The 27,225-nt window shown below is 44.5% G+C and overlaps 1 long non-coding RNA gene across 1 annotated transcript in view; it reads left to right on the top strand.

Annotated features, from left to right (window-relative positions):
* Positions 1-23,317, top strand: part of LOC126106603 (uncharacterized) — a 75,992-nt gene extending 52,675 nt beyond the window's left edge. The window contains exon 3 of the long non-coding RNA XR_007523377.1: positions 23,232-23,317. This is a non-coding gene — a long non-coding RNA (uncharacterized LOC126106603). The remainder of the gene's footprint in view (positions 1-23,231) is intronic.
* Positions 23,318-27,225: the final 3,908 nt, after the last annotated feature.

The raw sequence follows: 27,225 nt of genomic DNA, 5'->3' as shown, positions 1-27,225 counted from the left end.
AACGTGCAGTGCAAAAGAAATCAAAAACTGTTGTCTTTCGCATTGTTGATATCTCCCTGGAGGTTTGATGACAGCTTTCTATGCTGGAAGACTTAAGTTGGCAGTGTCTCAAAAATACTGATGGGAAATATCGTGTAATGGAATGATATTTTCATCTTCAGTACTTGGCTTCATTTCCTGTTTGGTTTTCCACTCCAGAAAATTGCTCATTGGAGCTTCATCAATCTTGGTTCATATGGTCAAACAGCGAAGATTATTCTGATAAATGACATTTACTGAAAATTCGTGTCCAATTCAGCAATGCTGAGAACTGAAGGCATCAGTGCTCTGAAGGCAAATAAGTTGGAGCAGAGATTTGTGCGAATACTCGAGTCTGCGATGCCAACATTACCACATCTCGTTCTCACTGCCGAGTTAGATTGGCAGAAGTCAAAACTTAAGAACCAGATGGCTTTTTGTCTGGTACTGCACCACCAGGAGGGCTCCATCAGTCTTGTGGTCACTTCTCAGTGCGGACCGAGCTGAGACTGTCGTGGCGCTGGTGTCGCAGCAGACCTGAAGCCAGCAAGTCTGTGTCACTCATCTGTCGTTGCAGAACCTGATGTCGCAAAGTGCGAACATTCGCCGGCAGCAGTGACGGCAGCTGGCCCTCGGGGACTGGACGCACTGAAAACCTAAGGCAAGTAAGGAACAATGAGCAACTGAGGAAGATGCTCCATCTCATAAACAAAATACAAGTGTAAGGACTACCTTCGTAAATATAACACATTATGAGATTTTTAATGGGGAGAAATCTTTTGACTTAAAACTAATTTTGGGAATACCTCTAGAAAACGTGATAGGACCATTTCTGTGCACAATGTGCACTACCTGATCAAGGGTATGTGGACACTTCTAAGAGTATGTTAAGTGGAAGTGACGACTAGATTTAACAGGATGAGGACCCAACAGTATGAAAGTAGGCAAGGAGTATGGTGTCGTCAGTAGAGAAACATTAACAGCAGAATTGGTCTGTCAGGAGAGGTCAGTGACTTCAAACACGGACTAGATGTTGGATGTCACCCTTTTAACAAATGCATCGGGGACATTTCTATACTTCTAAAGCTGCTCAAGTTGACTGTTGGTGATGTAATCGTGAAGTGGTAACATGAAGGAGCAACCACAGCTAAACCGAGGTCACCCAGATCCCAGATACTCACGAACAGCGACTGTCAAGCATTGCAGAGGGTGGTTGTAAAAAATTGAAAGAAATCCGTGGGACTTATCACTCTTAAGTTCCAAAGTGCTACCAGAAGTCTAGTTAGCAGAACGATTGTGTGTAGGGAGTAACAAAGGACGAGGTAGAATAGTCAATGAGCCTCTCATAAGCCACATGTTTCCGTAGTCCATGCTAAATGACGCTTGAGGTGCTGTAAAGAGAAATGCCACTGGACACTGATCACAGGACTGAAAACAAGCCATTTGGAGTAATGAATCGTGCTATACCCTGTGGTAATCTGAGGGCAGGTTTTGGATTTGGCAGATGCCTGGAGAATGTTACCAGCATCGCATGCAGTCCCAGCAGTGAAGTACGGAGGAGTTGGCGTCATAGAATGGGGATGTTTTCTGTGGTCAGGGTGTCTGGTTTTAGATCATTAGGAAGAATGGGCTGCCGTTCCACTACAGATTTTCAGATACCTTAGAGAAAGTGTCGACAGCAGAGTTCAAGCCATCATAAAGGCGAAGTGTGGACACACCCCATATTAATGTTCACTAGTAGGTATTGAATACTTTTTGTCAGGCAGTGTATATGTACGATATATTAGGTTGGTGCATAAGTTCACAGTGTTTTTGTTTTGCATGTTGGTATCCCGGTTGCTATGGGTGTATTTATCGTTGTCATTTTTCATTTATACACTACTGGCCATTAAAACTGATACACCAAGAACAAATGCAGATGATAAACAGGTATTCATTGGACAAATATATTATACTAGAACTGACATGTGATTACATTTTCATGCATTTTGGGTGCATACATCCTGAGAAATCAGTACCCAGAACATCCACCTCTGGCCTTGATACGCCTGGGCATTGAGTCACACAGAGCTTGGATACGTGTACAGGTACAGCTGCCCATGCAGCTTTAACAACACAGTTCATCAAGAGTAGTGACTGGTGTATTGCGACCAGCCAGTTACTCGGCCACCATTGACCAGACGTTTTCAGTTGGTGAGAGATCAGGAGAATGTGCTGGCTGTCGAACATTTTCTCTATGCAGAAAGGCCCGTACAGGACCTGCAACATGCGGTTGCGCATTATCCTGCCGAAATGTAGGGTTTCGCAGGGATCGAATGAAGGGTACAGCGACAGGTCGTGGCACATCTGAAATGTAACGTCCACTGTTCAAAGTGCCGTCAGTGCGAACAAGAGGTGACCGAGACACGTAACCAATGGCACCCCACATACCATCACGCTGGGTGATACGCCAGTATGGCGATGACGAATACTAGCTTCCAATGTGCGTTCACCGCGATGTCGCCAAACAAGGATGCGACCATCACGATGCTGTAAACAGAACCTGGATTCACCCGAAAAATGACGTTTTGCCATTCGTGCACCCAGGTTCGTCGTTGAGTACACCATAGCAGGCGTTCCTGTCTGTGATGCAGCGTCAAGGTCAACTGCAGCCATGGTCTCCGAGCTGATAGTCCATGCTGCTGCAAACGTCGTCGAACTGTTCGTGCAGATGGTTGTTGTCTTGCAAATGTCCCCATCTGTTGACTGAGGGATCGAGACGTGGCTGCACGATCCGTTACAGCCATGCGGCTAAGGTGCCTGTCAACTCGACTGCTAGTGATACGAGGCTGTTGGGATCCAGCACGGCGTTCTGTATTACCTTCCTGAACCCACCGATTCCATATTCTGCTAACAGTCATTGGATCTCGACCAACGCGAGCAGCAATGTCGCCATACGATAAACCGCAAACGCGATAGGCTACAATCCGTCCGTCGGAAACGTGATGGTACGCATTTCTCCTCCTTACACGAGGCATCACAACAACGTTTCACCAGGCAACGCCGGTCAGCTGCTGTATGTGTATGAGAAGTCGGTTGGAAACTTTCCTCATGTCAGCACGTTGTAGGTGTCGCCACCAGCGCCAACCTTTTGTGAATGATCTGAAAAGCTAATCATTTGCATATCACAGCATTTTTTTCCTGTCGATTAAATTTCGCGTCTGTGGTGTAGCAGCTGTAACTGTACACGCCATCCAAGCTCTGTTTGACTGAATGCCCAGGCGTATCGAGGCCGTTATTACGGCCAAAGGTGGTTGTTCTGGGTACTGATTTCTCAGGATGTATGCATCCAAATTGCGTGAAAATGTAATCACATGTCAATTCTAGTATAATATATTTGTCCAATGAATACCCATTTATCATCTGCGTTTCTTCTTGGTGTAGCAATTTTAATTGCCAGTAGTGTAGATGCCCTCAAAGGTAAAATTCCAGGTGGTTTAAGTCATCTAGAAGGTCACGCTACAGGGCCTCCACATCCTATCCAATGTCCAGGGACGATGTTGTAGAGGTGTCAGCCAACTGTAATGTGGAAGTTGGGTCGTCCTCTGTCATGCAGGAACCACACAATCTGTCGTACTGCCCAACGTGCACTGTCAAGCAGCTCAGGCAGAGTATTCGCAGGATGTTCAGGTCTGTTGTTCCATCGAGGCATTGTCGAATAATAACTGGTCCAAGTATGTGGTCGCCAAGAGTGCCTGCCCACACACTGGTGCTGAACTCATGCTGATGAGCTGCCTCAACCATTCGCCAAGCCGCACGTAGTGGGCGTGCAGTTAGAGGCACCGTGTCACAGATTGTGCGGCCCCTCCTGCTGGCGGCTCGAGTCCTCCCTCGGGCATGTGTGTGTGTGTGTGTGTGTGTGTGTGTGTGTGTGTGTGTGTGCGTGTTGTTGTTGTTAGCATAAGTTAGTTTAAGTAGTGTGTAAGTCTAGGGACTGATGATCTCAGCAGTTTGGTCCGTTAGGAATTGAGACACATTTGAACATTCCCCAAGGATTGTCTGTAATCCACAGACGGCGATTATGGAGATTTATGCTGCGAATTCTGGTAAAGATTACTTTGTTGGAAAAGAGGATTGATGATAGAAATCCCATAATTGTGATGGTCTGGTGCTAAAACGTCAACAAAATCCTCGCTGTAGAGGGAAATCCGCAGCTGATAATCCTTGCACTCGTTGCTGGTGATAGGGATAGTAGAGGTTGTCATGCAGGATACACATAATCGTACTTTGGTTTACACCATGTTGGCGGACCACTTGCCTCGGGCTTGAGCTAGATTTCGTGCTCAATGTCCTGTAGAACCCAGTCTTCCAAATCCGGTGCACGCAGAGTCCGCCGCCTCCCTGGACGTATGCCTGACTGAAAGGACTCATGCTCACACAAATCCCTAAGAAGGGCTTGAAATGTTGTGTGATGTGATTGGTGTCTGTGGGGTACTTGTTTTGCTACGGCCTGCTTGGCCTTACACAAACTACCATCTTGGTTTGTTCCCGACGTGAATACCGGATCATTCTGCTGCGTCAATCATACAGTCTGCAACACACAGGGTACACACCACACGTAGTCAGAGAAACTATCATTCGTCAGTGCCATCTACCGTGTAAATTATGCGTTTCCAGACACATGTTCACAGGAACTTTTTTCCTCCGTTTCCAGTCACGAATTCGTCCGTGCAGTTTGTCGGTTTTGTTAATGTTCACCCTTTGTTTGGTCCAAGGTAGATCGGGCTGCATTACTTGGCAATGACATGTCGCGCGAAAATTACTTTCGTCCTTCAGTTTTGCATACCATCATGTCAGCATTTGCGAGTGAGAATAAATTCCCGAAACGCACCTTTCTAAGCTAAGTGGTGCAACGTTTCATTTTTTAAATCATGAATTACACATTTGCAGACTTTCCAAAGACACCGATTACGATGAATGTCCCCCTCCCCCACCCCCCACCCCCCTCCAAGCTCGCAGGGATAAGAAAAAAATGTAATGTATAATTTTGTAAGTTTTCAACAGGGTCGGAAATTGAACTTATTTATGGCTACTTTGAAGTCACCATTTGGCTTCCAAATACACTCCTGGAAATTGAAATAAGAACACCGTGAATTCATTGTCCCAGGAAGGGGAAACTTTATTGACACATTCCTGGGGTCAGATACATCACATGATCACACTGACAGAACCACAGGCACATAGACACAGGCAACAGAGCATGCACAATGTCGGCACTAGTACAGTGTATATCCACCTTTCGCAGCAATGCAGGCTGCTATTCTCCCATGGAGACGATCGTAGAGATGCTGGATGTAGTCCTGTGGAACGGCTTGCCATGCCATTTCCACCTGGCGCCTCAGTTGGACCAGCGTTCGTGCTGGACGTGCAGACCGCGTGAGACGACGCTTCATCCAGTCCCAAACATGCTCAATGGGGGACAGATCCGGAGATCTTGCTGGCCAGGGTAGTTGACTTACACCTTCTAGAGCACGTTGGGTGGCACGGGATACATGCGGACGTGCATTGTCCTGTTGGAACAGCAAGTTCCCTTGCCGGTCTAGGAATGGTAGAACGATGGGTTCGATGACGGTTTGGATGTACCGTGCACTATTCAGTGTCCCCTCGACGATCACCAGTGGTGTACGGCCAGTGTAGGAGATCGCTCCCCACACCATGATGCCGGGTGTTGGCCCTGTGTGCCTCGGTCGTATGCAGTCCTGATTGTGGCGCTCACCTGCACGGCGCCAAACACGCATACCACCATCATTGGCACCAAGGCAGAAGCGACTCTCATCGCTGAAGACGACATGTCTCCATTCGTCCCTCCATTCACGCCTGTCGCGACACCACTGGAGGCGGGCTGCACGATGTTGGGGCATGAGCGGAAGACGGCCTAACGGTGTGCGGGACCGTAGCCCAGCTTCATGGAGACGGTTGCGAATGGTCCTCGCCGATACCCCAGGAGCAACAGTGTCCCTAATTTGCTGGGAAGTGGCGGTGCGGTCCCCTACGGCACTGCGTAGGATCCTACGGTCTTGGCGTGCATCCGTGCGTCGCTGCGGTCCGGTCCCAGGTCGACGGGCACGTGCACCTTCCGCCGACCACTGGCGACAACATCGATGTACTGTGGAGACCTCACGCCCCATGTGTTGAGCAATTCGGCGGTACGTCCACCCGGCCTCCCGCATGCCCACTATACGCCCTCGCTCAAAGTCCGTCAACTGCACATACGGTTCACGTCCACGCTGTCGCGGCATGCTACCAGTGTTAAAGACTGCGATGGAGCTCCGTATGCCACGGCAAACTGGCTGACACTGACGGCGGCGGTGCACAAATGCTGCGCAGCTAGCGCCATTCGACGGCCAACACCGCGGTTCCTGGTGTGTCCGCTGTGCCGTGCGTGTGATCATTGCTTGTACAGCCCTCTCGCAGTGTCCGGAGCAAGTATGGTGAGTCTGACACACCGGTGTCAATGTGTTCTTTTTTCCATTTCCAGGAGTGTATTAAAATTACGCCATACCCCAAATCTAGGTCCCCTCCCCCTTTATAGTCAATCGTATGGGTGTCCTTGTTTCCTGCTGCAGCTGGTATAAGTTCGCCTGCCTCTGATCTTTGAACAGACTTATCCAGCCTGGTATAGGGGGGTCACATTCTCAACTGGACCCAGAAGGAATCATTACCAGAGGCAGACAGATAGAAAACGTTCAGGTTAGGATCAATTGAGGACTGAACCCCAAACCTTTACATCTATATCTACATATGAAGTCTACCCACCACTTTACAGTGCATGGTGGTTGGTATCTTCTTGGGAATATATTGGTTTTCTTTTTTGTTCATGTACTGAGAGATGGATAGATGACGACGTACTCTAAAGCCTCAAAAGTCAAGGGGTACCTCCTAATATCATATCGGACCTTCTTTTGTCAGGCTTAGTAAAGCAGTTCGACTTGGCGTGGACTCAACAAGTCGTTGGAAGTCCCTTGCAGAAATAATAAGCAAAGTTGTGTCTACAGCCGTCCATAAGTGCGAAAGTGTTGCCGGTGCAGTATTTCGTGCACGAACCGACCTCTCCTTTTTTTCCCACAAATGTTCAATGGGATTCATGTCAGGCTGTGGTAAGTCAAATCATTCGCTCGACCTGTCCAGAATGTTCTTCAAACTAATCGCAGACAACTGTGGCCTGGTGTCATGGAGCGTTGTAATCCATAAAAATTCCATCCTTGTTTGGGAACATGAAGTCCATGAAGGGCTACAAATTGTCCCCAAGTAGCCGAACACGATCATTCGCAGTCAATGGTCGGTTCAACGGTACCAGAGGACCCAGTCCATTTCATGTAAACACAGACCACACCACTATGGAGCCACCGCCAGTTTGTACAGTGACTTGTTAACAACTTGGGTCCGTGGCTTCATGGGGTCTGCACCATACTCGAACCCTACCATCAGCTCTTACCAACTGAAATTGCGAATCAGTTGACCAGCCCAACGTTTTCCAGTTGTCTGAGGTCCAATCGATATGGTCACGAGACCAGGGGAGGCGCTGCAGGCGATGTTGTGCTGTTAGCAAAGGCACTCGCGACGGTCGCCTGTTGCCATAGCCCATTAACGCCATATTTAGCCGCGCAGCTATAACGGGTACGTTCGTTGTGCGTCCCACGTTCATTTCTGCAGTTATTTCACGCAGTGTTGCTTGTCTGTTAGCACTGACAATTCTACACAAACGCCGCTGCTCTCCGTCGTTCAGTGAAGGCCGTCGGCCACTGCATTGTAAAGCCTGAAATTTGGTGTTCTCGGCACACTCTTGACACTGTGGATCTCGAAATATTGAATTCCCTAACGATTTCCGAAATGGTGTGTTCCATGTGTGCAGCTCCAACCGCCATTCCGCGTTCAAAATCTGTTAATTCCCATGGTGTGGCTATAACCACGTCGCAGGCCTTTTCACCCGAATCACCTTAGTACACATGACTACTCCAGCAATGCGCTGGCCTTTTATACATTATGTACGCGATACTACCGCCATCTGTATATGTGCATATCACTACCCAATAACTTTTGTCACCGCAGCGATTGCGCGTCACTGTACTAATCTTTCTCATCTTATTCTCGTAGTCAGTGTGCAAGATGCAGGAAGGTGCAAGCGTAATGGTTAGACGGTCCTCTTTGCACACAGGTTCTCTGTATGTATGTGAGAGGGTTTGGTGATGGGAACAACGTCGCCTTTCGTTCAGATACTCCTACTTAACTCCAAGAACGTTTCTGCTACGCTGTAGTATGGACTGTACTGTCCAGTTACAACTGTAGCAGCACGTGTCTGAATTCGTCCTCAATTGCAGAGGACGTCTTCGAAAGTGATTGGATAGCTTCTGCAAAGGTCCGATTTACATCTTGTCAGTAGCGAGCAAGAATGTTAATGGCACCTTCACAGAAGCTACAAACCCCTTCGAGGATGTCCTCTGCAGTTGGGGAGATTTTAACTTCAAGATCTTCGACTCAAAAAGGTGGTATACTTACTTATAATAATAATAGAAAAAGAAGTAATTTCATATGTTGGTTAGCTATTTCATATGTTGTATAGCTATGTATCAGAATTTATGGTGGTTCCACTTGGCATGATGTCCGCAGGCAAGAGTCCTTTGGAATCAAAAAACACTGTAGCCCTAACTTTTCCAGCAGAAGGTGTGGTTTTGAAGATTTTTTTCTTGGGTGAATTTTTATGATGCCACTGCATTGATTGCCTCTTCGTCTCTGGTGAAAAATGATGGAGCTATGTTTCATTACCTATCACAATTCTTCCAAGAAATTCATCTCCACCATTCTCTTACTGTCCCAAAAGTTCGCAGCATACCGTTTTTCTTGTTTCTTTGTGATCCACTGTCAACATCCTGGGAACCCACCTAGCACAAACCTTTTTTTAAGGCCAACACTTCCAGTATTCTACAAACACTTCCTTCCCCTATCCCAACGTAGCGTGGCAATTCGTTCACTGTGATGCGTCTGTCAACAGTCACCAATTCGTTAACTCTCTGCACATTGTCTGTAGTGTGTGCAGTACGAGGCCTGCCACTGCGAGGACAATCCTCAATATTGCCGTGCCCACTTTCATCACGTAACCTGCTTGTCCACCGACTAACTGTACTGTGATCGACAGCAGCATCTCAATATCCCTTTTTCAACCTCTTGTGGATGTTTCCCACTGTCTCGTTTTCACAGCACAGGAATTCTGACAGCACGTTGCCTCTGACGAACGTCAGGTGTAGCAGCCATCTTGAAGACATGCTGTGACGGCGCCACTCACGGGAACAGGTTGAACTAAGTTTCAAAACAAGCGGGAAGCATGTATCTACACAATGTAAAACTTTCACACTTGCAGAATGAAAACTGTATTTTTACAAAAATAGTGTCCATTTCTTTTGGAGTGACCCTCGTAAATGCAGGCGTACTAAGTCAATAACTAGCAATCGTTGGAGCTAAAATATGTTTGGTATACGTATAGTTGGAAGGGGCAAGACAGAAGGCAACACAAGATAAACAAGTAATGAATAAGCTGAATTCCATCCTTTGGTCTGATAAAATTAAGGAAATTGAGAAAAGGGTTATGTGAATAAATAATGTCTTGGAAATGAGAAGACAAAACAGAGGACTAGTTGAAGTGGCGTAAATGGCGTTTTTGAGGAGTTGCAGAGTTTCAAAGCGAGAGAAGATCCCAAATAAGAAAATCAGAAAGTGAATGAAAACTCCCAAGTACATCAGCGAGGAGGCGCAAAAATGGCATTTAATATGGTATCGACATGTGATGAGATTAAGGGGAGAACAATGGCCGAAAAAAGTATTTTGTTGGCAAGCTCTATACAACAGAAAACTGGAAGACCCTGAGCTGAACTGAACACAAATCAAGCAGACAGGGGATATGTAACTAAGAAATTTGAAAGAAAACGTATACAAAGGTCGAGAGGCTTACAAGGGGAGGCCGGCAATTGTGAAATTCAGATTCGATTCATACTGCGCATAATAAAAGCTCATGGCTAGAGGTGTAATGTGGCAAAGCACCAAGATGCACTTCTCAGCCGTTGTCGAGAAAATCGACAGTTAAAAGAAACCGTTGCGGTGAAATACTCTCTACGCTTGATGATTTTCTGCAGCGTCGTGGTGCAGCGGTAAGCGCTGGGGTTCGTAATCCGAAGGTCGCCGGATCGAATCCTGAACCATTCAACCTTTTTTTTTTAGTATTTGTTTTTTGTAATTCAAATATATATATATATAATTCCCGGCCATCAGTTGCAACAATTATGCATATAATAAGGTGTTGAAAGTCGTTTGTCGTGGAAAAACTGGCGACTGCGAACATCATAATGTTTTCCCCAAACAAAGTTGTATTTCACAAAGGTTATTAATTGTCTTCATAATGTTAACCACGTATAGTTAACGGAAGACGTAGAAACGATATTCCGAAACGAATACGTATAGCGTAAGTCAAACGTTTGAATTAGAATATAGACCCCACGAACACAAACTTGCTGTGGCAGGTATGAAATATAAACTCCGTTACTCGCTCGTTACACTTGAAGGACAGATGTTGAATGGGCCGAAACGAGCCGCCGCATAACAGCGTAGTTGCGTGCTAACTTCGAAAGAAGGTAGATGCGGTCCCTAGCGCAACTTAATAACATCGTCGAAAATCAGTGCGGACGGGAGAGCTTTGGTACACACTGTTAAACAAACAGAAAAATGGAGGCGGTGCAATTGGAGAGCGATCCGCCTTCACCAACATGCATAAGCAATACATTAATACACTCCTGGAAATTGAAATAAGAACACCGTGAATTCATTGTCCCAGGAAGGGGAAACTTTATTGACACATTCCTGGGGTCAGATGCATCACATGATCACACGGACAGAACCACAGGCACATAGACACAGGCAACAGAGCATGCACAATGTCGGCACAAGTACAGTGTATATCCACCTTTCGCAGCAATGCAGGCTGCTATTCTCCCATGGAGACGATCGTAGAGATGCTGGATGTAGTCCTGTGGAACGGCTTGCCATGCCATTTCCACCTGGCGCCTCAGTTGGACCAGCGTTCGTGCTGGACGTGCAGACCGCGTGAGACGACGCTTCATCCAGTCCCAAACATGCTCAATGGGGGACAGATCCGGAGATCTTGCTGGCCAGGGTAGTTGACTTACACCTTCTAGAGCACGTTGGGTGGCACGGGATACATGCGGATGTGCATTGTCCTGTTGGAACAGCAAGTTCCCTTGCCGGTCTACGAATGGTAGAACGATGGGTTCGATGACGGTTTGGATGTACCGTGCACTATTCAGTGTCCCCTCGACGATCACCAGTGTTGTACGGCCAGTGTAGGAGATCACTCCCCACACCATGATGCCGGGTGTTGGCCCTGTGTGCCTCGGTCGTATGCAGTCCTGATTGTGGCGCTCACCTGCACGGCGCCAAACACGCATACGACCATCATTGGCACCAAGGCAGAAGCGACTCTCATCGCTGAAGACGACACGTCTCCATTCGTCCCTCCATTCACGCCTGTCGCGACACCACTGGAGGCGGGCTGAACGATGTTGGGGCGTGAGCGGAAGACGGCCTAACGGTGTGCGGGACCGTAGCCCAGCTTCATGGAGACGGTTGCGAATGGTCCTCGCCGATACCCCAGGAGCAACAGTGTCCCTAATTTGCTGGGAAGAGGCGGTGCGGTCCCCTACGGCACTGCGTAGGATCCTACGGTCTTGGCGTGCATCCGTGCGTCGCTGCGGTCCGGTCCCAGGTCGACGGGCACGTGCACCTTCCGCCGACCACTGGCGACAACATCGATGTACTGTGGAGACCTCACGCCCCACGTGTTGAGCAATTCGGCGGTATGTCCACCCGGCCTCCCGCATGCCCACTATACGCCCTCGCTCAAAGTCCGTCAACTGCACATACGGTTCACGTCCACGCTGTCGTGGCATGCTACCAGTGTTAAAGACTGCGATGGAGCTCCGTATGCCGCGGCAAACTGGATGACACTGACGGCGGCGGTGCACAAATGCTGCGCAGCTAGCGCCATTCGACGGCCAACACCGCGGTTCCTGGTGTGTCCGCTGTGCCGTGCGTGTGATCATTGCTTGTACAGCCCTCTCGCAGTGTCCGGAGCAAGTATGGTGGGTCTGACACACCGGTGTCAATGTGTTCTTTTTTCCATTTCCAGGAGTGTAGTTTATACATATCATATATATATATATATATATATATATATATATATATATATATATATTTGAATTACAAAAAAAATAATAATAAAAATAAATTGCATGGCGCGAGATTCGATCCGGCGACCTTCGGATTACGAACTCCAGCGCTTACCGCTGCGCCACGACGCTGTAGAAAATCATCAAGCGTAGAGAGTATTTCACCGCAAACGTTTCTTTTAACTATCGATTTTCTCGACAACGGCTGAGAAGTGCATCTTGGTGCTTTGCCACATGACACCTCTGGCCATGAGCTTTTATTATGCGCAGTTTGAATCGAATCTGAATTTCACAATTGGCGGCCTCCCCTTGTTAGATATGAGGCGATGAGAAACAGCCTAAGGAGGTGTAAACAACTCGCAAAATAATGATAGTAACAACAACATGATAATATTAATAATGATAACAATAATAATAATAACAATAATAGCAATAATAACAATAACAATAACAACAACTTAATATCCAAACAAATTCAAATAATATCACATCACAGCCAATACAGATTAAGTGTGGAATATACACTCCTGGAAATGGAAAAAAGAACACATTGACACCGGTGTGTCAGACCCACCATACTTGCTCCGGACACTGCGAGAGGGCTGTACAAGCAATGATCACACGCACGGCACAACGGACACACCAGGAACCGCGGTGTTGGCCGTCGAATGGCGCTAGCTGCGCAGCATTTGTGCACCGCCGCCGTCAGTGTCAGCCAGTTTGCCGTGGCATACGGAGCTCCATCGCAGTCTTTAACACTGGTAGCATGCCGCGACAGCGTGGACGTGAACCGTATGTGCAGTTGACGGACTTTGAGCGAGGGCGTATAGTGGGCATGCGGGAGGCCGGGTGGACGTACCGCCGAATTGCTCAACACGTGGGGCGTGAGGTCTCCACAGAACATCGATGTTGTCGCCAGTGGTCGGCGGAAGGTGCACGTGCCCGTCGACCTGGGACCGGACCGCAGCGACGCACGGATGCACGCCAAGACCGTAGGATCCTACGCAGTGCCGTAGGGGACCGCACCGCCACTTCCCAACAAATTAGGGACACTGTTGCTCCTGGGGTATCGGCGAGGACCATTCGCAACCGTCTCCATGAAGCTGGGCTACGGTCCCGCACACCGTTAGGCCGTCTTCCGCTCACGCCCCAACACCGTGCAGTCCGCCTCCAGTGGTGTCGCGACAGGCGTGAATGGAGGGACGAATGGAGACGTGTCGTCTTCAGCGATGAGAGTCGCTTCTGCCTTGGTGCCAATGATGGTCGTATGCGTGTTTGGCGCCGTGCAGGTGAGCGCCACAATCAGGACTGCATACGACCGAGGCACACAGGGCCAACACCCGGCATCATGGTGTAGGGAGCGGTCTCCTACACTGGCCGTACACCACTGGTGATCGTCGAGGGGACACTGAATAGTGCACGGTACATCCAAACCGTCATCGAACCCATCGTTCTACCATTCCTAGACCGGCAAGGGAACTTGCTGTTCCAACAGGACAATGCACGTCCGCATGTATCCCGTGCCACCCAACGTGCTCTAGAAGGTGTACGTCAACTACCCTGGCCAGCAAGATCTCCGGATCTGTCCCCCATTGAGCATGTTTGGGACTGGATGAAGCGTCGTCTCACGCGGTCTGCACGTCCAGCACGAACGCTGGTCCAACTGAGGCGCCAGGTGGAAATGGCATGGCAAGCCGCTCCACAGGACTACATCCAGCATCTCTACAATCGTCTCCATGGGAGAATAGCAGCCTGCATTGCTGCGAAAGGTGGATATACACTGTACTAGAGCCGACATTGTGCACGCTCTGTTGCCTGTGTCTGTGTGCCTGTGGTTCTGTCAGTGTGATCATGTGATGTATCTGACCCCAGGAATGTGTCAATAAAGTTTCCCCTTCCTGGGACAATGAATTCACGGTGTTCTTATTTCAATTTCCAGGAGTGTACCAAGGAGACTCATTAAGTCCTTTCTGGTTCTGCCTTGCTCTGAACCCACTATCCAACATGCTAAATAATACAAATTATGGATACAATATTACTGGAACATACCCACACAAAATCACACATTTGCTATACATGGATGATCTAATACTACTGGCAGCAACAAATCAACTCAATCAATTACTAAAGATAACAGAAGTATGCAGCAATGATATAAATATGGCTTTTGGAACAGACAAATGTAAGAAAAATAGCATAGTCAAGGGAAAACACGCTAAACAGGAAGATTACATATTGGATAACCACAGCGACTGCATAGAAGCGATGGAAAAAAAGATGCCTATAAATATCTAGGATACAGACCAAAAATAGGAATAGATAATACAAATATTAAAGAAGAACTAAAAGAAAAATATAGACAAAGACTAACAAAAATACTGAAAACAGAATTGACAGCAAGAAACAAGACAAAAGCTATAAATCCTTATGCTATACCAATACTGACCTACTCATTTGGAGTAGTGAAATGGAGTAACACAGACCTAGAAGCACTCTATACACTTACACGATCACGATGCCACAAATACAGAATACATCACATACATTCAGCAACAGAAAGATTCACATTAAGCAGAAAGGAAGGAGGAAGGGGATTTATCGACATAAAAAACCTACATTATGGACAGGTAGATAATTTAAGAAAATTCTTTATAGAACGAGCAGAAACTAGCAAAATACACAAACCAATCACTCATAAAAATACATCGGCTACACCACTACAATTTCATAACCACCTCTACAACCCTTTAGATCACGTAACATCAACAGATACGAAGAAAGTAAATTGGAAAAAGAAAACACTACATGGCAAGCACCCGTATCATCTAACACAGCCACACAGCGATCAAGACACATCCAACACATGGCTAAGAAAAGGCAATATATACAGTGAGACGAAAGGATTCATGATTGCAATACAGGATCAAACAATAAACACCAGATATTACACCAAGCATATTATTAAAGATCCCAATACCACAACAGATAAATGCAGACTTTGCAAACAACAAAAAGAAACAATAGATCACATCACAAGCGGATGTACAATACTAGCAAATACAGAATACCCCAGAAGACATGACAATGTAGCAAAAATAATACATCAACAACTTGCCATGCAACATAAACTAATAAAACAACACGTTCCCACATACAAGTATGCACCACAAAATGTACTGGAGAATGATGAATACAAATTATACTGGAACAGAACCATTATAACAGATAAAACAACACCACATAACAAACCTGACATCATACTCATCAATAAAAAGAAGAAATTAACACAACTAATCGAAATATCCATACCCAATACAGCAAATATACAGAAGAAAACAGGAGAAAAAATTGAAAAATACATCCAACTGGCTGAGGAAGTCAAAGACATGTGGCATCAGGATAAAGTTGACATCATACCAATTATACTATCAACTACAGGAGTCATACCACACAATATCCACCAGTACATCAACGCAATACAGCTACATCGAAATGTATATACAACTACAGAAATCTGTAATTATTGATACATGTTCAATTACCCAAAAGTTCCTAAATGCAATGTAACATATACCGTACAGTTAAAAGGAAGTCACGCTTGATCAAGGTCCACATCACTTTCCATTTTTAACCGGACATAACGTCTGAGACAGGAAAGAATAATAATAATAATAATAATAATAATAATAATAATAATAATAATAAGGCCCGGGAAAAGAATAGGTCTCCCGTATGTTCTGCCAGTCGTAAAAGGCGACGAAAAGAACAAACCACTAATAGGGCTAACCCCCCTTTTAGTGTGATTACTTGGTTCAGGACAGAACTAAAGAAGCCTCGGACAAGCGCCGTCATGGTCGGGGACGACGCTTGAACCCTATGCCCGCCCACAATGGTAACGACACTGCTAGCCAACTGGAAAATGATTTAAATCCGAATAGAGGTGTTTTGCAGGATATGCTTCCTGCAACCACCCTAGAAGGAAAACAAAGACAGAGGATGAGATGGTCAGATGAAGTTAATCGACACCTCATGTTCTGTTATTACCAAGCAACAAACCTAGGAACCAACACAACTGGATACAGATCACAAGTATACACAACATTTATTACCAGATACCCGGAATTAAAATTTTTAACAGAACAACGACTAGCTGATCAGATCCGTGTAATAATCAAAAATAACAGGATACCCCAGTCAGAATTAGAAAACATCAAACAACAAGTACAACAAATACTGGAACAAAATAATGTGCACTCAGAAGAAGAAGAAGAAAATATAGTAATGGACTCAAACATCCCAGAGCAAACAAACAATGACCAACACGCATCAATTAAACAATCAGAGGAAAACGAAATCTTAAGACAGCCACCAGAACAAGCACAAATAGAACACGAAGAGAGACACATGTTAGATATAGAAGAGAAATTTCAGCTGACATATATAGAATACAAAGACACAAATACAGACATTAGACCATTCTTGCATAGACCGCCAAATAACCCACAAGTCGAAACAACAATAAAAACTATCAACACAATCATACACAACAAAATAAATGAAAACACAACTATGGAAGAGTTACAACTACTGGTTTATATAGGAGCACTCACTACACTAAATATACACACTAGGCAGAGATCAGAACAAACCAACACACAGAAGAAACCCACAAAACCAGCATGGCAACACAGGTTACAGATCAGAATAGAAAAACTGAGAAAAGACATCGGACAGCTAACACAATTTATAAGAAATGAAATATCAGACAAAAAACGAAAAAGGTTAGGTAAAATCTCACAACAAGAAGCAATAGAGCAATTAGATGAAAAAAAGCAGAAATTGCAAGCATTGGCCAAACGACTTAGAAGATACAAAAAAAGTGAAAATAGAAGGAAACAAAACCAAACATTCAACACAAACCAAAAGAGATTTTACCAAACAATGGATAACACACACATTAAAATAGACAATCCACCAAACATAACAGACATGGAACACTTCTGGAGCAGCATAAGGTCAAACCCGGTACAACATAACAGGCATGCACGGTGGATACAAGCAGAAACAGACACATACAAGATGATACCACAAATGCCTGAAGTGATAATTTTGCAACATGAAGTCACCCGAGCAATTAATTCTACACACAATTGGAAAGCCCCTGGAAATGATAAAATAGCAAATTACTGGCTAAAGAAGTTCACCTCAACACATTCACATCTAACTAAGTTATTTAACAGTTACATTGCAGACCCATACACATTCCCTGATACACTTGCACATGGAATAACCTATCTGAAACCTAAAGATCAAACAGACACAGCAAACCCAGCTAAATATCGCCCCATAACATGCCTACCAACAATATACAAAATATTAACTTCAGTCATCACACAGAAATTAATGACACATACAACACAGAACAAAATTATAAATGAAGAACAAAAAGGCTGCTGCAAAGGAGCACGAGGATGTAAAGAGCAACTGATAATTGATACAGAGGTGACATATCAAGCTAAAACTAAACAAAGGTCCCTACACTACGCATACATTGATTACCAAAAAGCCTTTGATAGTGTACCCCACTCATGGTTACTACAGATATTGGAAATATACAAAGTAGATCCTAAATTGATACAGTTTCTAAACACAGTAATGAAAAACTGGAAAACCACACTTAATATCCAAACAAATTCAGATAACATCACATCACAGCCAATACAGATTAAGCGTGGAATATACCAAGGAGACTCATTAAGTCCTTTCTGGTTCTGTCTTGCTCTGAACCCACTATCCAACATGCTAAATAATACAAATTATGGATACAATATTACTGGAACATACCCACACAAAATCACACATTTGCTATACATGGATGATCTAAAACTACTGGCAGCAACAAATCAACAACTCAACCAATTACTAAAGATAACAGAAGTATTCAGCAATGATATAAATATGGCTTTTGGAACAGACAAATGTAAGAAAAATAGCATAGTCAAGGGCAAACACACTAAACAAGAAGATTACATATTGGATAACCACAGCGACTGCATAGAAGCGATGGAAAAAACAGATGCCTATAAATACCTAGGATACAGACAAATAGATAATACAAATATTAAAGAAGAACTAAAAGAAAAATATAGACAAAGACTAACAAAAATACTGAAAACAGAATTGACAGCAAGAAACAAGACAAAAGCTATAAATACTTATGCTATACCAGTATTGACCTACTCATTTGGAGTAGTGAAATGGAGTGACACAGACCTAGAAGCACTCAATACACTTACACGATCACAATGCCACAAATATAGAATACATCACATACATTCAGCAACAGAAAGATTCACATTAAGCAGAAAGGAAGGTGGAAGGGGATTTATAGATATAAAAAACCTACATTATGGACAGGTAGATAATTTAAGAAAATTCTTTCTAGAACGAGCAGAAACTAGCAAAATACACAAAGCAATCAGTCATATAAATACATCAGCTACACCATTGCAATTTCATAACCACTTCTACAACCCTTTAGATCACATAACATCAACAGATACAAAGAAAGTAAATTGGAAAAAGAAAACACTACATGGCAAGCACCCGTATCATCTAACACAGCCACACATCGATCAAGACGCATCCAACACATGGCTAAGAAAAGGCAATATATACAGTGAGACGGAAGGATTCATGATTGCAATACAGGATCAAACAATAAACACCAGATATTACACCAAGCATATTATTAAAGATCCCAATACCACAACAGATAAATGCAGACTTTGCAAACAACAAATAGAAACAGTAGATCACATCACAAGCGGATGTACAATACTAGCAAATACAGAATACCCCAGAAGACATGACAATGTAGCAAAAATAATACATCAACTTGCCATAAAACATAAACTAATAAAACAACACGTTCCCACATACAAGTATGCACCACAAAATGTACTGGAGAATGATGAATACAAATTATACTGGAAAAGAACGATTATAACAGATAAAACAACAACACATAACAAACCTGACATCATACTCACCAATAAAAAGAAGAAATTAACACAACTAATCGAAATATCCATACCCAACACAATATACAGAAGAAAACAGGAGAAAAAATTGAAAAATACATCCAACTGGCTGAGGAAGTCAAAGACATGTGGCATCAGGATAAAGTTGACATCATACCAATTATACTATCAACTACAGGAGTCATACCACACAATATCCACCAGTACATCAACGCAATACAGCTACATCGAAATGTATATATATACAACTACAGAAATCTGTAATTATTGATACATGTTCAATTACCCGAAAGTTCCTAAATGCAATGTAACATATACCGTACAGTTAAAAGGAAGTCACGCTTGATCAAGGTCCACATCACTTTCCATTTTTAACCGGACATAACGTCTGAGACAGGAAAGAATAATAATAATAATAATAATAATAATAATAATAATAATAATAATAATACGTACGAGGGCAGTTTGACAAATGTGCAAAAAGAAAGAAAAATGTTTGTTTCGTAAACAACTGACAGTTCTTCTCGACAGAGGCTCCTTTGTGAGGTGTACACTTGACACAGCAACACCCCAGCTTTTTCATCCCACTGGAAAAATAGGTTCGTTAGACCCTGGAAAATAATCGTTGACTGCAACTATCACTTCCTCATTTGGTGAAAATTTCTTCCCAGCAAAACAAAGTTTCAAGTTATGAAACAGGAAGTAGTCACTTGGGACTAAATCTGGTGAATAAGTGGATGATGAACCAATTCAAAGCTCCATGTATGCACTTTCACCATTGTTATTGTGGTATCGATAGCAACGGTGCCACGGCGTATTAAAGTTATTAGGTTGGCACTATGACAGACAGCGACGACAGCGCCCTCTAGTCGGTGCTGAGTAGATCTATGGAGCTCCGCTCCAGATTCTGCCCATTTCATCGACAGCAGATGGCCTGGAACCTCGCTTAAACTACAGTGTGCGTTGACTTGCTACTGAGACCTTGTACTACTCACGACGGGATATATGCAAAGTTATGTAACCATTTATTAACCTGTTTTTGCTTATAGTAAACATCCAATATTTTAATCGCAGTACCGAAGTGCTTGTCCCCTCCTGCTCCTGCTCACTTTCTTCATTCGGCCTACCCTTCAGTTTGCAGCAGCAGATCCACGCGCCGCCTTCCAGGCGGGATACAAGTTATCGCTGATATGTGGGGTGGTGCATTATCCTGCTGAAAGAGCACTTTTTTACCTGCCAGTTTTGGTCCTTTTTAACCAATGCAAGTTTCAAACGACCCAGCAATGAAGCACAATAGAGTCCAGTTATGGTTTTGACTTTTTCCAAGTAATCTATGAGGATTACTCATTTGGAAACACCCCCAAAAAAGAAACAGTTGCCGTCACTTTACCATCTGACAAAATGGTCTTTGCCTTATTTGGTGCACTTTCACCAGCCTTTCTCCATGTTTTGAATGCATTTTTGACTCTAGTGTGTAATGATGGATCCAGGTGTAATAAACAGACACAAATTGTACAAAACTTCTTGCCGATAGCAATTTAACGACGCCAGACATCGTGTTGAAACGTTTTGCCAGATGCACTTTAGGTAGACTGTAAGTAGTCGTAACATACACTTCGCACATCATCATCTTCATATCCAATTCTCCTTGCAGGATATTATGTAACCGACAAGTTGAGATGTCTACAGGTCCAGCAATCTCACGAATTTTCATTCGGCGGTCTTGCATTATCATATCACGGAATTTGTCAATGGTTTCCTTTGCAGTGACCTGAGTTCGAACGTGCTTCTTCCTAAATGCTTGTCAGACCACGTTTAAATTCATTAATTCAAAAGTAAATGGTCTTCAATGATGGCGCAGAGTCTGCATAAACTTTATTCAATTCTGTTTTGATTTATGCGGCGGTCTAACTCTTAAAATGAAAATGTTTAATAAGAGCACAATACTCGGTTTTCTTCATTTTCAATCGCAGTCGACACACTGATCAGTTCAGACGGCTGTCAACAATGTACTTTATGCTGTACATTATTGAAATTCTTTATACGATTCTTGGAATAATAAAGTTTGTCAACCATGAAGGTGCAACAGAAATGTTTTGTTCTTTCATTGAAATTTACCAGACTTATCAAACCACCACCGTATGTGCATATGTCCATCTGTCCATCTACACATACATATGCACTACTGGCCATTATAATTGCTACACCACGAAGATTACGTGCTACAGACGCGAAATTTAACCGACAGGGAGAAGATGCTGTGATATGCAAATGATTAGCCTTTCAGAGCATTGACACAAGGTTGGCGCCGGTGGCGACACCTACAACGTGCTGACATGAGGAAAGTTTCCAACCGATTTCTCATACACAAACAGCAGTTGACCAGCGTTGCCTGGTGAAACGTTGTTGTGATGCCTCGTGTAAGGAGGAGAAATGCGTACCATCACGTTTCCGACTTTGATAAACGTCGGATTATAGCCTATTGCGATTGCGCTTTATCGTATCGCGACATGGCTGCTCGCGTTGGTCCAGATCCAATGACTATTAGCAGAATATGGAATTGGTCGGTTCAGGATGGTAATACGGAACGTCGTGCCGGATCCCAACGGCCTTGTATCACTAGCAGTCGGGATGACAATCATCTTATCTGCATGGCTTAACGGATCATGCTGCCACGTCTCGATCCCTGAGTCAATAGATGGGGACGTTTTCAAGAAAACAACCATCTCCACGAACAGTTCGACGACGTTTGCAGCAGCATGGACTATCAGCTCGGAGAGCATGGCTGCAGTTGACCTTGACGCTGCATCACAGACAGGGACGCCTGCAATGGTGTACTCAACGACGAACCTGGGTGCACGAATGGCAAAACGTCATTTTTTCGGGTGAATCCAGGTTCTGTTTACAGCATCATGATGGTCGCATCCTTGTTTGGCGACATCGCGGTGAACGCACATTGGAAGCTTGTATTCGTCATCGCCACACTGGCGTATCACCCGGCGTGATGGTATGGGGTGCCATTGGTTACGTGTCTCCGTCACCTCTTGTTCGCACTGACGGCACTTTGAACAGTGGACGTTACATTTCAGATGTGCTACGACCTGTCACTGTACCCTTATTCGATCCCTGCGAAACGCTACATTTCGGCAGGATAATGCGCAACCGCATGTTGCAGGTCCCGTGCGGGCCTTTCTGGATACAGAAAATGTTCGACTGCTGCCCTGGCCAACACATTCTCCAGATCCATCACCAATTGAAAACGTCTGGTCAATGGTGGCCGAGCAACTGGCTCGTCACAATACGCCAGTCATTAATCTTGATGAACTGTGGTATCGTGTTGAGCTGCATGGGCAGCTGTACCTGTACACGCCATCCAAGCTCTGTTTGACTCAAGGCCCTTATTACGGCCAGAGGTGGTTTTTCTGGGTACTGATTTCTCAGGATGTATGCACCCAAATTGCGTGAAAATGTAATCACATATCAGTTCTAGTATAATATATTTGTCGAATGAATACCCATTTATCATCTGCATTTCTTCTTGGTGTAGCAATTTTAATGGCCAGTAGTGTATACTGTCAATTTTAGTGCTTGAATAAGTTACATAAAATGGCAATTTTAGAACCTGAATGAATTTATTCACACGTCCATGGTTACCTCTGTGTTAACACACTTCAAAACATGTGCATGTTCCAGTATGCCTTGTGGGACTACCAGCACCTCTTGTGGCTTACAAGAAATATTCATTCTTAATAGAATACTCCAGCCTATTACTTCACGCTGCAGTTCAGTTCAGTAGAATTGCAAACAATCAGTCTGCATCCCTCCTTTTGTGGAATGTATGGCGGTGACCCAGAGGTCTAGTGACAGAGGGAAATGTACAGTGGTTGCTATATTTCCGCAGATTTGGGGGTCTGAGATGAATAGTGGAGCAGCAGCGGTTGTGGACTCACCTGCGGCGGTCTTGTGTGGGCGTGGGCCGTCCTGCAGTCCGGATCCCACCCCCTGGGGGCGGAGCCGGGGGTCCCGGCGAGGGCGCTGGGGGTGGGCGCAGTGACGAGCGACGCTGCGCCAGCTGGGCGACAGGGGGCGTGGCCGGCCGCAGCGAGCCCCGCCTACCGCCTGCACCTGCCAAATGACACAGTGGACCTAGAGATTATGTGTCAATACATGTAAGAAAATGCATGTACACTGCCAGAAAAAAATAGTACAGATTTTTAGAAGTTTCCATTCTTTCAAGATTTATTGTTGAAAAAGTGCATACTGGGTATAAGAAATGACTACATTGACAGATCAACATCACAGGCAGTTCCTAGGCACTAGATATCGACCCACGATGAAACATCCATATTGTATGTATGTATTGTATTGTACGTTAACCCGGGACATAGAAACGACGCAGAGGCTCCGTCCCCGCCGCAGCCCCAGTGGTCCACAACCCCACGACGAATACCGCAGTCCACTTCACCCCTCCGCCACCCCACACCAAACCCAGGGTTGTAGTGCAGTTTGGCCCCTGGTGGACCCCCCAGGGAACGACTCACACCAGACGAGTATAACCCCTATCTTTGTGTGATAGAGTGGGGTAAGTGCATGTGGAGAACTTGTTTCCACAGAATCGCCAACATAGTTTAACTGAGGCGGAATAAGGGGAACCGGCCTGCATTCCCTGAGGCAGATGGAAAACCGGCTAAAAACCATCCACAGACTGGCCACTTCACCGGACCTCGACAGAAATCCACTGGGTAGATTCGTGCCGGGGACCAGGTGCTCCTTCCTGCCCAGAATGCCGTGTGTTAGACCATACGACCAGTCAGATGGCAATGCAACACCGACTCTGGCATCCTGTCGTTACAACAGATGGTAAATAATATCCTGGGATACTTTATTCCACACCTGATCGGTCTGTTCAGGTTGTTCTGTAAGAGTTGTCGGTTGACAAGTCACACGAGTCACTCGTCTTCCCGTCGTATCCCATACGCGCTCAGCTGGAGACGAACCGGGAGACTGTGCTGACCAGGAAAGTTGTTGCATGTCTTGCAGGGCATATCGAGTTTCACGGGCAGTGTGCGGCCAACATCATCCTTTTGAACAACACATCACCTTTCTGTTGCAACAATAGCAAAAGAACTGGTTTAACAACATTCTGCATATATCCAAGAGCTGGTTAGTGTCACCTCCAGAAACACCAAAGGTGAACGAGGATTCACCAAAAGGCCTGTGGGGCTAGTGTATCTCGAGTGAATGCACACTATGGGGTCTACATAGCATGCACAAAAGATTGTGACTTGAGTATAGGCCGAATCTTCTTTCATTACTGAAGATCGTGGCGCGCCATTTTGACTTCCAAGTGATCCTCTGACGGCACCAGTCTAGCCGTGTATTTCGATGCTGTGGCACGAGCAGTGTGCGATTTGCAGGGGGGGATGGGGGGGGATTTCCCCCTCTCTGCATCAGACCATCCCCTCCTCTGGTTTTAGTTTATGCATCCCAACCTGGGATGTTTGTTTCCCACGCATTGGAGTAAAACTTTACATACAATTTAAATTTGTGGAGCCAAACACTGAAAGTTTTTAATACAGTCTTACTATTAATACTATTAATATGTTTGCTTATTAATTTTGAAAAACTGTTATCTAGTAGTTATTGTTGTTGTCTTCAGTCCAGAGACTGATTTGATGCAGCTCTCCATGCATGTAGTAGTTAAGCATTTCAAAACGTTTAGAACTAAATCATCACTAACATGTTGTCATTGTTGCTTTCGACTAAGGTGAGTCATCCGTTTACTTGCGAGCTTGTATCATGATGGACGAAGGTACAACGGTTTCCAATAAAACTTGTTTAATAATATATATACGTTTGTCCTTTGAGGGAGTTGCTTGCAATTATATTTTTGACATTGTTGAATGAGAAAGTGGGACAGGAGAATGCATTTTCAGCACATTGTTAGCAGCTCTTGAAAAGTATGGCATTACAAATGATTAACTAAAAAACCACCTTGTAGGTGTCGCAACAGATGGTGGCTCAACAATGCTTGCACCTTACAAAGGCGTAGCCACTCTACTGCGTAGTCATTTACATAAGGATTTAACTGTCGTTCACTGTATGAACCACAAAATGAAATTAGCTGTCCATGATGTTGTGAAAGATGTAGCAGATGTATACCATGTAAAGGTTTTTTTTAGATTCCTTATGTTCTGTGTTTTCTCGAAGTCCCAAAAATCAGACTACTACAAAGTGTTTCACAAGAATTATCCTCGCAGCTATTAAAACTAGGCCATATTTTTCGCGTACGTTGGGTTGCTTCCTCATTTAATGCTTTCCGAGATTTTCTTGAAAGTCACAGTTCTCTTGTCCATCTCTTTGAAAAACTGAGACATGATGGTTCCTGATCAACTCAGGAGAGATCTAAATTTGAAGGTTTACTAAAACATCTCACAAAGTGGCTTTTCTGATAGTGCATACGCGTGAATAGTGAGTTTCGGCATTAACATCTATTTATAAATAACTGTTTGTCCATGGGTAATGCCACGGTCCAAGCTAGTAACATATATAATTATACTAACCCCCTAAGATATCATCCCCCCCCCCCCACTGGTAAAAGCACAAATCGCACACTGGGCACGAGTGGAGGACGGCTGGAGATGTGTGTGCCTGTATTCTCACTGCTAATAGCTGGTTTTCAACAGCTGTGCAACTGCTGTGGTAGCTGTACAGTCTGTCACTGCTGCACTTACAATACGGCGAGTCTGGCGGGCGCTGTGCTGCATGGACGTCCAGAACTTCATTACGGGTGTGAGTATGTTCATGTGGCACCTGATTTGAGCATAGTTGCACAACTAACACAGCACCTCCACCTTGTATGGCAATTCTGCCAAAGGACCATCCTGCCAATCGGAAGGCCACAGCTGGACCCCTTTCAGACTCACTCAGTTGGCAGTAGGAAGGACGAGTGCATCTCCTTGGCACGATTGCCTGTCTGCTTCACACATTTGCGCTAAACTCAGCCTTCTAGTTCCGAGCATTCCCTATTAAAGGGTAGATTAGGGTGTCCATTCGTCCCGTTTTTCCCGGGGCAGTCCCGTTTTTTACCAAAATATCCCGCTGTCCCGAAAGTTTTTTTGGGGACGCTCAAATGTCCCGTTTTTTTTTATGATTCCGCTTGGCTAGAGTATTTTACGTTACTGGTTGTTTGACTAGCTATTAACTGCGCAATTATTTACGCTAGGAAGCGTGTGATGACTTTCAGCATATCCCAAACATGTACCGAACTGTCAAAAGTCGCAAGTAATTTTAAACGCACTATAGGTTACGAATAACAACGAAGATTCTTCTTTTCTAAATCGACCCACTGAATCCGTCCTTTCGGTTCAGAGATACTCTACACCACTGATGCTCTCTGGCTTTCGTCACCACACTGTTAATGTTTTACACTGTGCAATCACTGATTCGTTATGCCAAAAAGAAAGTGTAATTTTAACAGCAATATAAAAAGCGAGTTTCCTTTTGTCACTGGTAGTGCAGAAACTGTAGAATGTACGTTGTGCGGATCAAAATTTGCTATTGGTCATTGTGGAAGGTCTGACATTGTGAATCACATTAAGACGAAGAAACATGGCATCAGTGATCAAAGGAAAAGAGCAAATAAATGCGTGAGTGACTATTATGTAAACTTAAAATCAGTAACAGAAATGGATAGGCAGTTGGCAGCACAAGAAGCTATCGTGTACTGACTTTTATGATACAATTTCAGACGAAAATGCACTTGTTGATAAAGTACATAAAAGTGAAAAGTACGGTGATAGTGTGGCAGAATAATTGTAAAAAGTGAGTTGGGATCATCTGAGTGCACGTTGTAAAGGTAAACTTGTATGTGTATTAAATTTAGTCAATACAAT

The sequence above is a fragment of the Schistocerca cancellata genome, chromosome 10 (genome assembly GCF_023864275.1).
Source record: "Schistocerca cancellata isolate TAMUIC-IGC-003103 chromosome 10, iqSchCanc2.1, whole genome shotgun sequence".
NCBI lineage: Eukaryota > Metazoa > Arthropoda > Insecta > Orthoptera > Acrididae > Schistocerca > Schistocerca cancellata.
This window is presented reverse-complemented; position numbering and strand designations above follow the sequence as displayed.